The sequence below is a fragment of the Eulemur rufifrons genome, chromosome 19 (genome assembly GCF_041146395.1).
Source record: "Eulemur rufifrons isolate Redbay chromosome 19, OSU_ERuf_1, whole genome shotgun sequence".
Lineage (NCBI taxonomy): Eukaryota > Metazoa > Chordata > Mammalia > Primates > Lemuridae > Eulemur > Eulemur rufifrons.
Genome location: NC_091001.1, coordinates 96,875,738 through 96,887,144, shown reverse-complemented (window position 1 = coordinate 96,887,144; position 11,407 = coordinate 96,875,738).

Sequence of the window (11,407 nt, the reverse complement as noted above, 5' to 3'; positions counted from 1 at the left end):
TCGTTCCAGCTGCAGATGCCTTGGGTTTTATCTCCAGCTCATGACATGCCTTGTCTGTGAGAGCTTCAGGACCGCTGTCCCCAGTGGCATTCCTGACCTGCACCATGTTTAGCCTTGCTGTCCCCTTAGCCTAGGATGCCCTTGGCCTTCTCTGCCCTATGAACTCCCACCTGTTCCTTTAAGGCAGGGGATGGCAAATGTTTTCTGTAAAGAGCAAAATAGTAAATATTTTAAATTTTGTGTATAGCGTTAGTCACAATTAACCATAGAATGAGTGTGACTGTGTCCCCATTGCATTTTATTTATGGACACTTGTTAGGGGTTAAATTGTGTCCCCCTAAAATATAGGGTCAGTCACTATTCAATTGGAACTAACTGATGAGCACACATGTGCACAGAGGGAGGTAAATCTCAATGGAAATCAAGTGGGGGGAGGGGAGAGGAGGGGATCGCTGAAAACCTACCTGTCAGGTACAATGAACACTATCTGGGTGACGGGCACACTTACAACTGTGTCTCAAGTGTTATAAAAGCAATTTATGTCACCAAAAATATTTGTGCTCCCATAATACTTTGAAAAAAAATTCATCAAACTATAATTCTCAAGACAGTGGTTTGTAAATGTTATTTAATCACATAAGTGACCTTTTATATTTCATTGTCTATAAATATTATGTGACAATTTGAAAATATATTCTGTTTAGCAATAAAGAATTTTTTCAACAGCTAAAAAAAATAAATAAGGTAAAATAAAATAAAATATAGGGTGAGGTCCTGTATCTGTGAATGTGATCTTATTTGGAAACAGGGTCTTTGCAGATGTAATCAGGTTAAGATGCAGTCATTAAAGGCCATAATCCCCCATGGCTGGTGTCCACATAAGAGGGAATTTAGACATGGATACACAAAAAGAGAAGAACACCACATGAAGACACAGACATAGAGGGAAGATGGCCATGGCCTTGAGTTTGGACTTGTAAGCAATAGGCAACACATTTCTATGGTTTTAAGCCACCCAATTTGTAGTACTTTGTTATAGCAGCCCCAGGAAACTAATACAACACTACAATTTCATATTGTGTTCACAGGTCACCAAATATTCTGCAGATATCATGAGTCAGGCTGGAACACGACGCAGCCCACAGATCCAGCATGGACTTGAGCGCGCAGCCGAGGACAGCCCCTGGTCCGAGGGCTCTCAGGCCTCTCCTCCTCCCACCGCTAGAAGGGTTCAGTGACACATGAGCCGTTCCCCCTCACAGCTCATTGAACTCGGGTGACCCTGAGCCAAGCCAGGCAACCAGAGTCTCTGTCCCAGAAACTTGAGCAGAGTCAGCGACAAGTCAGCCAGCGCCAGTGTAGGGATTGGAGGATTATGAAGGCTGAGACCCGAGACCTTTGGAGTCGGCCGTGAGGGGGCCACGTAGACCTGGGAGCGCAGAGGCGAGGGAAGGACCCAGACAAGCAGAAGGGCAGAAGCAGAGTGTACAGAGCCCAAGAATGGAAGGAAGGACAGAGAGAGCCGCCATCTGGGAGACCTTGCTTACTCTGGAGCCCGCCCTGCCTCCTACACTGGGTTCCATGAAATGCCCTGATCATTATTCCAAGTCCCCTGTGACCTGAGCAGCTTAGTGGGGCTTCTGGGCCTTGCAGCCCAACCAGCTGCTGCAGCACAGGCTCACAGGAAGGCAGGAAGGACGAGCCCAAAGTAGGTCCTCAAAATATCTTGCCCATCCAAGGAGGTCCCACCTGGCTTTGAGGGCTGGGATTCCTTACTTCTCCCCAGGGGAAGGCATCTGGGGCGACTTCTGGAAAGTAAGGCTCCCTCAGAAAATAGGGAGGGAGAGGCTGGCTCACACCTGTAATCCTAGCACTTTGGGAGGCAGAGGCAGGAGGATTGCTTGAGGTCGGGAGTTTGAGACCAGCCTGAGCAAAAGTGAGACCACGTCTCTACAAAAAAATAGAAAAAATTAGCTGGGCATAGTGGCGCGCACCTGTAAGTCCCAGCTACTCAGGAGGCTGAGGCAGGAGGATCGCTTGAGCCCAGGAGTTGGAGGTTGCAGTGAGCTATGATGATGCCACTGCATTCTAGCTGGGGCAACAGAGTGAGACCCTGTATCCAAAAAAAAAAAAAATAGGGAGAGAGCTGGGGCTGGGATTCTAGCAATTTCACAGGTGACAGTAATAGGTCATTAGCAAATGCATACTAATGTTGGATCTCATTTACTGAGGACTCATATATATCCTTTATTGCCACCTGATATACATATCTTAATCCTCACAACAAAACAACCCTAGAAAGGAGGCTTTTTCTTTTTTTCAAGGCTGGGGTCTCACTCCGCTGCCCAGGCTGGAGTGCAGTGGTACAATCATGGCTCACTGCAGCCTTGAATTCCTCCTCCTGCCTCAGCCTCCAGAGTAGCTAGGCCTACAGGTGCGAGCCACCATGCCCAACTAATTAAAAAAAATTTTTTTTTTTTTTTTTTTTAGAGACACGGTCTTGCTATGTAGCCCAGGCTGGTCTTGAACTCCTGGCCTCAAGGGATCCTCTGGCCTCAGACCTCCCAGAGTGCTGGGATTACCGGTGTGAGCCACTACACCTGCCAACAGGAGGCTATTAATTGGGCCCATTCTACAAACACCAGTCTGTGAAGAGGTTGAGTTGATTATCACAGAGCTATAAAGAGCTAGGATTTGAACTCTGGTCTCTCTGCTTTTTCTGCTTTGCCACACTGAACTCCTACCACAATTAAGATCCGTATGCCTTGGTCTGAGTCCTCTAGCTGCTGCAGTCTTGTAAATGTAAGTTAATCAGTTGCAGAGCAGGGATGTCAATGTTTGTATTCTAATTTTTCCAAGAGCTGAGCAGCCTCAGAGCAGTCTGAGGATAGCCAGGTGCCAGTACTTTCTATCGACCTGGCTGTTTACAAGTCTGTCTCCCTGACTACACCGTGTGCTCTTGGATGCCGTGCCTCTGCCTTCTTAATTTTTCACTTAATCCTGACAACCACGTGCAGGATCTCTGGCTGGTATTGTTTTGAGTTGACCAGCCTCTTTCAATCCCATTTCCTTCTGGAAATAGGCAGCCTCCCACCCTTCTGCCAGGTCACTCTAGCCTGGCCAATCAGCGCACCCCATAATGAGATGGTACAGGATTGAGCAGGACCAATCAGAATTCTTCTCTGGAACAGATACAAGGCTGTCGTGAAAATTCCACTGAGGCTGTAAGCTAAGTGCCTGGAAATTCAGGGCTGTCGATGGCCATCTTTCCCCCACCTGTAAGGAGAAAGACAGAGAAAGTATCAGGTATTAGTTCCAGTTCCTAGGGTCTGTTCAAGTCTGTGAACAATCCTGGCATCCTTCCAAACTCTCTGAGAGCGTCCATTTCCTTTTTGTAAAGCACATGGTTCCATAACACGTCACCATGACGAATACAGCATGATTCATCTCCTGGGGTTCAATGGCGGAGGATGAGCTGATCAGAAAGTTTCTGTCATGGTGCCAGCCAGCCCCATCTTCATGCTGGGAACGAGGACAGTTCCTGCTCTGCCACCAGCATTTGATCTGTCCTCTGTCTCTGCCCTTTGGATGTAGACAGTACATTCTACACAGCCAGACCTGGACACCCGGAACACCTATCAGACCTTCTCGGTTCGGGCTCCAGCTCCACAGAGATCCGAATGGCAGTTCTTGGGACCCTGTCTCTGTCATAAACCCCACATCAATCCAAGCATCTCTGCCTCCCACCCCTCCACCCTCCATAGTTACCCCAAGCTCTGCCAAGACACCTTATATCAGCCAGACAGGGTCTGTGTCACATCTGACTCATGTCATGACCCTGGCCCCTGCTGCCGCCATCCTTCCCCTCTTTCTAGAGGGCCCTCCTCCCTGCCCCGGCCTTCCAAGGCTCCGGACATTCCGCTTCCGGGTTGCTCCTCTGTTGCCTCCTCTCCCCAGGCTTGTCCTAGACCTAGTTCAACCGTGGCCTGGGAGCCCCAGGGCCTGGGAGGCCCTTCCAGAGATGCCGACTGGAGAGGCCCGGCCAAGTCCAGGGAGTGCTGCTCCTGTTGGGCAGGCTGCCTCCCCTCCCCGGGTGACTCCAATTCAAGAAACGCCCTGGCATGCTTGCGGGGTCCAGTGTGCACTGCCCAGTTCCATGCAGAAGGGTGGGTAAGGCCTCCTGAAGGCGGAGAATGCAGCCAGCCACCTCTGTAGATGCCTCAACTCACAAAGAACATGCACATCACGGTCCATTTTTATTTAAAAACAAAATTTAAACTATGTATGTAGATGTATATATATATATGCATCCATACACACATATTTACATTGTATATAAATGTTACATTTATATACATATACACTTATATGTATCTACACACACATATATCTTTACACATGTATATATAATAGAATGTACACTACATATAAATAAAAATATAGAATTTTTTTTTAAAACATTTCCTTTATTTATTCATTTTTAGAGATGGAGTTCTGCTATGTCACCCAGGCTGGAGTGTAGTGGTTATTTACAGATGCCATCATGGCACACAGCTTTGAACTTGGCTCGATCGATCCTCCCACCTCAGCCTCCTGAGTAGCTGGGCCTATAGGTGCGCTCCACTGCAGCCAGCTCAAAAGTAAATATTCTAAAATGTCAACAGTGGTGGATTTTTTTTTAATAAAGACATTTTTAAATAAAAACTTTATTGAGCTATACTTACATACAATAATCTGTACCTATGCTAAATGAGTTCTGATGAAAATATACACTCACGTAACCACCAGGTGGTTCAGTATTTTTATTTTCTCCTTTATGTCCCCTTTTTTTAATTCAGTGGACATGTGTGACCTTGAGTAATTAGATAAAGACATGTACTGAGAGAGAGAGAAATCATTTTTTAGTCTCTGGCCTTGCAGTCAGAGTCAGGGGAGCCCTGCCCCTTAGAGAGGGCAGAATGGCCTCTGGAGCTGGCTCTCCGTGGACCAAGGGCTTCTATACCATTGCCCATATGGCTTCCCACAGCCATTCTTGCAGAACTTGGTTAAGGCAGAACATGCTCCCATTTTGCAGTGAGTAAACTGAAGCTCAGAGAGGTCAGGTGACCTGCTCAGTAACTGGACAGTCACAGAGCCAGTAAGTGGAGGTCTTGGACTCTGAGTCCAGTGCTCTTTTCATATGCCATACTTAGCAAAAGGACACACCACCAGGTGTGGGGAGCCCAACTGAACTCTGTCCAGGTGTACAGGGGTCCCAGGCACTTTGGAGCTGCAGGGAATGAGGCCAACAGCCTGTTTGGTTGGACACAGTAGCCTCAAAGCCTGGCCTTCAGGGACAGCAGCCCACTCCCTCCCCTTTCCACCGGGGCTGGCCACCAATTTGACTCAGGAGGGGATGGTGGAATACGGCCCAGGGCAGGAGGCTTGCTTCTTCTGGGGACCCTATTGACACCTCACCCACACTCAAAAAGGGTGAGCACCTGCCAGCAAGACTCATCTCCTACTCTTGTCCCCATCATGCCAAAAATGCCTTTGATCTTGGCCAAGTCTAGCCAAGAGGAAAAGGAAACACTCCTTGATCTTGGCCAAGGAGAGAAGGAAACTCCCTTTTCAGCAAGCTGGGGCAGGGAGAGCAACACCCCTATTCTCACACCCACCTCCCTCCTACTTCCAGAGAGGGATCCTACCAGAGCTGAGTTCCTTAGGGCTGCAAACCCAAGGGAGGATCGTCAAGGCCCTTCCTCTGACTCAACCTGGAAACTCGGTGTTGAGGGTTAACATGTAGAAAAGTGCAGAGCAAACAGCAGGGCCTCGCAGCCTCAGTCTACCCTGGGAGGAGGCTGGGGGCAGGATGACTGTGTGCACATCCCAAACCTGTGCCCACTGCGGACCCTTCCCCGCCTCCCAGCTCACCCTCCCACTGGCATATCCAGCATTTATTATGCTCCTACTCTAGGCCAGCAGGGCCCTGTACAGACCCGTTTACACAACAGTATCGCCTGCAATTCTCACAATAACTCCATTTTTGCCCCATTTGACTAAGTAAGGAAACCAAGGCTCTGGGCAAGGAAATAACTTTCCTAGGGCCTAAGGTTACCAGAGGTTGCCTCCAAATCCTCTGCCAGTATCACTGGTGACCACCCAAGAGTCCATCCCCACCACCACACGTGGCCTCATCCAAAAGTTCTTCCTCTGGAAACTGCGTGGAGACACCTAGAAGGCCTCCAGGTAAGGGTGCGTCCCTACGCACCGCTCCGCCCCTCACCTACACACGGGCCTGGCGCCCCTCTTAATCAGTGCGTTTGGGAGCGCTCAATTTACCAAGATGGGTCCCGAACCCTTCGATCGAAATTACACCTGAGACATTGATGCTAAGAAATGATCAAGTGCGGGCAGCAACTGAATCGCCCCCCTACACCGCGCTCCTCGCAGGCAAGGGTGTGCCTGGGCGATCTCGGTTCAGCAAGGCTGATGACGGCGCCACCTCGGTGCGCAGGGCCGGCCCAGGTGGGGAGGGACCTTCCTGCGCCCCCGGAAGCCCCAGCGGGCTGCGGGCCAGGAAGCCGCCACCCCTGGCTGCGGGCCGGCGCGGCGCCGGGGTTGGGGCGAGGGCGGCGTGCGCATGCGTGCGGGGCGGGACGACGGGCGCCCCCAGCCCCAGGGTCCCCAGCGCCCCCCGGGCTCTAGCGGGGTGAGGGGCGCCCAGGACAGGCAACACCGCACCCAGGCAAGCTGCAGACACCCCACCCCACCTCACCCCTCCTGCAATCTGTTGCCTTTCTGCTCTGGCAGGGGTCTTTTCCTTTTGTTTTTTACAAAAATATATGTAAATGCATGTCGACTTGTGAAGAAACATGCTAGAATGCTCACTCACTTCAGCCCTGTTGATAATTGCACCCTCCAAGGAAAAGGCAAGAAAACAACCTAAATGTCCAAAACCAGAGGATGGGTTGAATCCATCATGGAACATCTGAGGGTGGAGTAGTCTGCAGCCATTAAAAATGATGTTTTTAAAGATGCAGGAAAATGTTCACAGGAAAATAATATCCATTGGCACGCAATGAGTTCTCAGTAAATGTTAGCAATTATCATGACAAAACAGGATGTTAGTGAACAATATGATTTTAAATTAGTACAGTTGTATATGTATCTAATGCAAAAGAAAAAATAGAGACATTCCAACAGGGATTATCTCTGGGAGGTGGGATTATAGATGATTTTTACTTTTTCCCCTTTTGGTTATTTTAAAAGCTGGCACAATGAATATAATTTTAGGCTCAGGGGAAAAGAAAGACATGCTATATTAATTTTTTAAAAAGCCAGTCGTAGTTCACTCTCTTCAATGTAGAGGTTGCTGTGAGAACACAGGCAACCCTGCCACTGGGCAGATGTCCCTCGGAGGAAGCCTGGAGGGTGGGATGTCAGACAGCATCTCGGTTCTTCTCCTACCCTGCAAGTTATGTAATCCCCATGAACCTCAATATTCACATCTGTAAAATGGGCATAATTCCCAGAGTACGAGGCCTTAGCATGAGAATTAAATAAGATAATGTACATAAGGGACTTGGCACAAGCCTGTACCCATGGGAAGTTCAGTCACTGTTGGCAGCTGCAGGGATTTCTCACACACAGTGGACACTCAACAAATGTTGCTTTCCTTCTCCTTGCCCTGGTGGACTGTGAACATAACCCAGGCATTGCTGCAGCTGAGTTGGAAGTAACTCATGGAGGTCCCAGACACTGAAAACAACTCCCTAAATCATTCTCAGCCCAGCAAAAGAGGCTTCTAAGCCCTTTAGAGCTGCTGTCCTGGAGATCCCCACAGGTGTGGGGCTGGGTGTGGTCACTGATCCATTCAACAACCATGGCATGAGCTTCTGAGGATACCACAGAGTAAGTACAAGACAGAGTCCGATCTGCCCTCACGGATTTCCATTCTAGTGAGGGAGATACTCAATAAGTAAACAAAATGATTACCAGTTGTGATAAGAGCTACAAAAGAAACAACGAGCTGCAACAGAAAAGCATGGGGAGCGGGTCCAAATCCAAGGCAAGGATAGGCCTCTCCTGGGAGCTGGTGCCAATAGGAGTGTCTGGGGAACAATAGGAGCCTACACAATATGAAATCTACTGAGGTCCCCTATGCTCAGCCTTCCTGAGCCACTGCCTGGTTCTCCTGGATGTCCCTAGACTGGGCTCCAGAGCAATGCTGTGGACTCACTGGGCTAAGCCCCTTGGTGGTCAAGACTGCCAGAGAAGACAGGTGGCCCTTTGTTCCCGCACCACTGCCCCAAGCCCTTCCCCATTCCCTGTGTCATCTGCTCCTCAGCTCAACCCGAGGCAGACAGGGCCCAATTCTTTCTCTCCAGTCTAAGCAGAGGGTAGGACTGGTTAAGAGACTTGCTCCAGATCACGTGGCCTTCAACGCCTGTGTGCCCCTCACTCTGCAGAGGCAGCCCCCGGGGTGGTGGGTGGAGAAAGAGCCAGGGCTAAGGCAGGGGCAGGGTGACGGGCTGCACGTCCAGACCTGTGAGAGGCGGAGTGGGGCAAGTAACCTATAGTTCGCAGACAGGTTTTGAAATTTGGGTGTCGCCACTGTGCACCTTGTGACCACGAGCAGGGTACACATCCCATCTGTAAAATGGGAAACTAGAACCTAGCACAGAAGCTTGTGAAGATCAAGTGAGTTAACACAGAACAATTTCTGGTGCATGCTGAGCACTCAATACACATGATCAATAACAATGATTATCATTACTACATAACAATTATGGATGAGATCTGGTCTGGGCCCTGGAGATACTGGAGCAACTAGAAAGTATCTGCCCTTGCAGAACTTTCATTTTAGTGGGGAAGACAGACAATATAAGCAAATAATAAGTAAGAATTTCAGAGATTGACAGCTATGAAGATAATAAATAAAGTAGAAATGAGTGAACATAGGACTACTTGAGCAGAGTAGTCAAGGAGGGTTTCTCTGCGCTGAGACCTGAACGATGGGAAACAGGCAGAGGAAGGAGATGAGAATGCTTTCCAGGGAGAGCACACAGCATGTGCAAAGGCCCTGTGGCAGCAGAGAGCTTGGCGTGGTCCAGGGAAAGAAGGCAATGTGGCTGAGTGCTGAGGAGGGTGGGGCTTTGTGGGCCATTCTTGTCACCATAGCACACAACTAATGGGGTTTTTTAAATGGCTTGATTTTAATTAGATTATTCTGTGTGTTGAGTGGGCTGGAAAGGACAAGAACAAAGGCAAAGAGACCTATTGCAGTCTATGGGGACAGAGGCCAATTGAGGACAGATGATGGGGACTTGGGCTGAAGCTGCAGCAGTGAAGATGGCCAAGCAGGCACATGTTTAGGGGTGAGTGCTGTCAGAACAGGCTGGATGTGGCATGTGATAGAAAAAGGGGGATCTAGGGCGCATCCCAGGGTTTTGATGCTTGTTGAGCAGCAGTTACTAAGTGCAGAAGATGGGGAGTAAGTTGGGAGGAGAGCAAAGAGCCTGTCTTGACCAGTCACGTTTGAGATGCCCCTTGAACACCCAAGCAGGGGGCCAAGCAGGCAGTTGGTGGCATGAGCTGGGGCCTTGGGGACCAGTCAGGCAGTGAAAGCAGACCCAGGAGCCCCGGGGCTCTCAGCCATTCAGAGGACAGGAAGAGGAGAAGATTTGTCGGGTAGGAAGCCCAGGGAGGTCACCTGAGCCCCAGTTCCTGAGAGATCACACGACAGTAGTGGGTGGACGGAGGAGAGGCCAGAGTGAAGAAAGCAGAGAGCGCTTTTAAGTTTTGCTGCAAAGAGGAGCAGAGAAATAGGGCGTGTGTGTAAGATGGACGGGGCCTAGAGGTGCACTTGTGTGCTCTGGACAAACAGAAATCCATGATGCCAGACAGAAGGCGCCCCCTCCCCACCAGCAGCCAGCAAAGGGAGGCTGCAGAGTGGAGCAGGGAAGGGTGGGAGTGGGGAGGAAGGACAGGGAGATAACAAGTCCTCATGCTGGGCCAGGCAGGACCGAGGTGCTCTATAAAGGTCGCCTGTCGCTGTGACTAAGCTGATGCAGGGCTGGGTGGCGGGAGGCGGGTATTTTCCCCTATGCTGGGCTTCGTGCAGGGCCTTGGGATTCCATCCGGGCCAGAGCCTCCCCAGAGGCTCTGGGGTCCCTCTCTCAACTCAAGCACACTCCTTTGGTTCGGGGAGAGGTCTCCACCCGCATCCCCCAAACCAACTTGTCCTCCCCCCTCAACGGGGCTGCATCTTTTTACAGTGGGAAAGGGAGCTTTGGGAGCGATGCTAAGAGACAGTCCCAGAGGTCCCCCATCCCCCTTGGATGCGACTTTCTTGTGCCCCTACCTGCAACAGAGCAGCTCCTCATGCACCGCCCACGCCTGGCACCCCTGCCCTGCTATGTAAGGACTCAGCCGTACCACCGGCAGGCTCCCAGGCAGCCTCCTGCCCCCCTCCCTCCTCCATTCCACTCCTGGCTGTGTGCGGTGTCTCCTCCACACCCCAGGCCCACTGGGAGCTGGGACTCCTCCGCCCAGCCCTGCCCCTACCCATCTCCCCCTGCCCCTCTGCCATCAAATGACACCTCGTTTAAACCCAGGAACCTCTCAGGATGGCTTTTAACCAAATGGCCCCAGCAGCTCCCTCCCTCCCACATGTTCCAGATGTGGATGACCCTGGGGTACTCAGGCAGAGCCCCCCCCGCCCCAGGCCTCCTTAGCCTTGGAGCTAGTCTTGAAGATTCTATCTGAGTTAGCTTACCTGGATGCCTCAGGTAATTTTTAAAATTTTCAAAATTCAGTGACCAGATAGTGTTGCTTCCATCTCTTGCTTCTTGCTAGATAATTTCTAGCTTCTCAAAAAAAAAAAAAAAAAAAAAGTCTTAAGTCTTTACTTCCTCACTGGAATGAACACATTTCTGAATTGGTCAAACTAAGGACCAGGCTTGTTTCTTCCTGAACTAGTGCCTCGGAGCTGAAGCCACTGTCTGCTCGCCACTCAGAAGAGACCAGGCAATGTGTTAGGAGCCAACCAAAATGTTCATCTACTTTGGCTCAGTTAAGTTTCATTTCTGGGACTCTATTTTAAAGAGAAAATACAAAATATAGGAGGAAAGGCAAAACATGAAGATGTTTATTGATGATCTATTTATAGCTAATATATATATATATATATATATATAGAAACAAATATCCAACAAGAAAATGCCACACAGCCATTTTTAAAAAAGAATTCTACATCCATACTGAAAAATATTGAGGAAAAAGTAGGATAAAAGTTAAATGTACATTTACAACTTTGTGAAAAAAAAGAAATTAAGTGCCCACGAAAAAAAGCCTGTTGGTAGGGTTTTCCCTTCCCTCAAACATCCCTTATAATTTGTTTCAATACTGCCAGTGACGTGGCGTA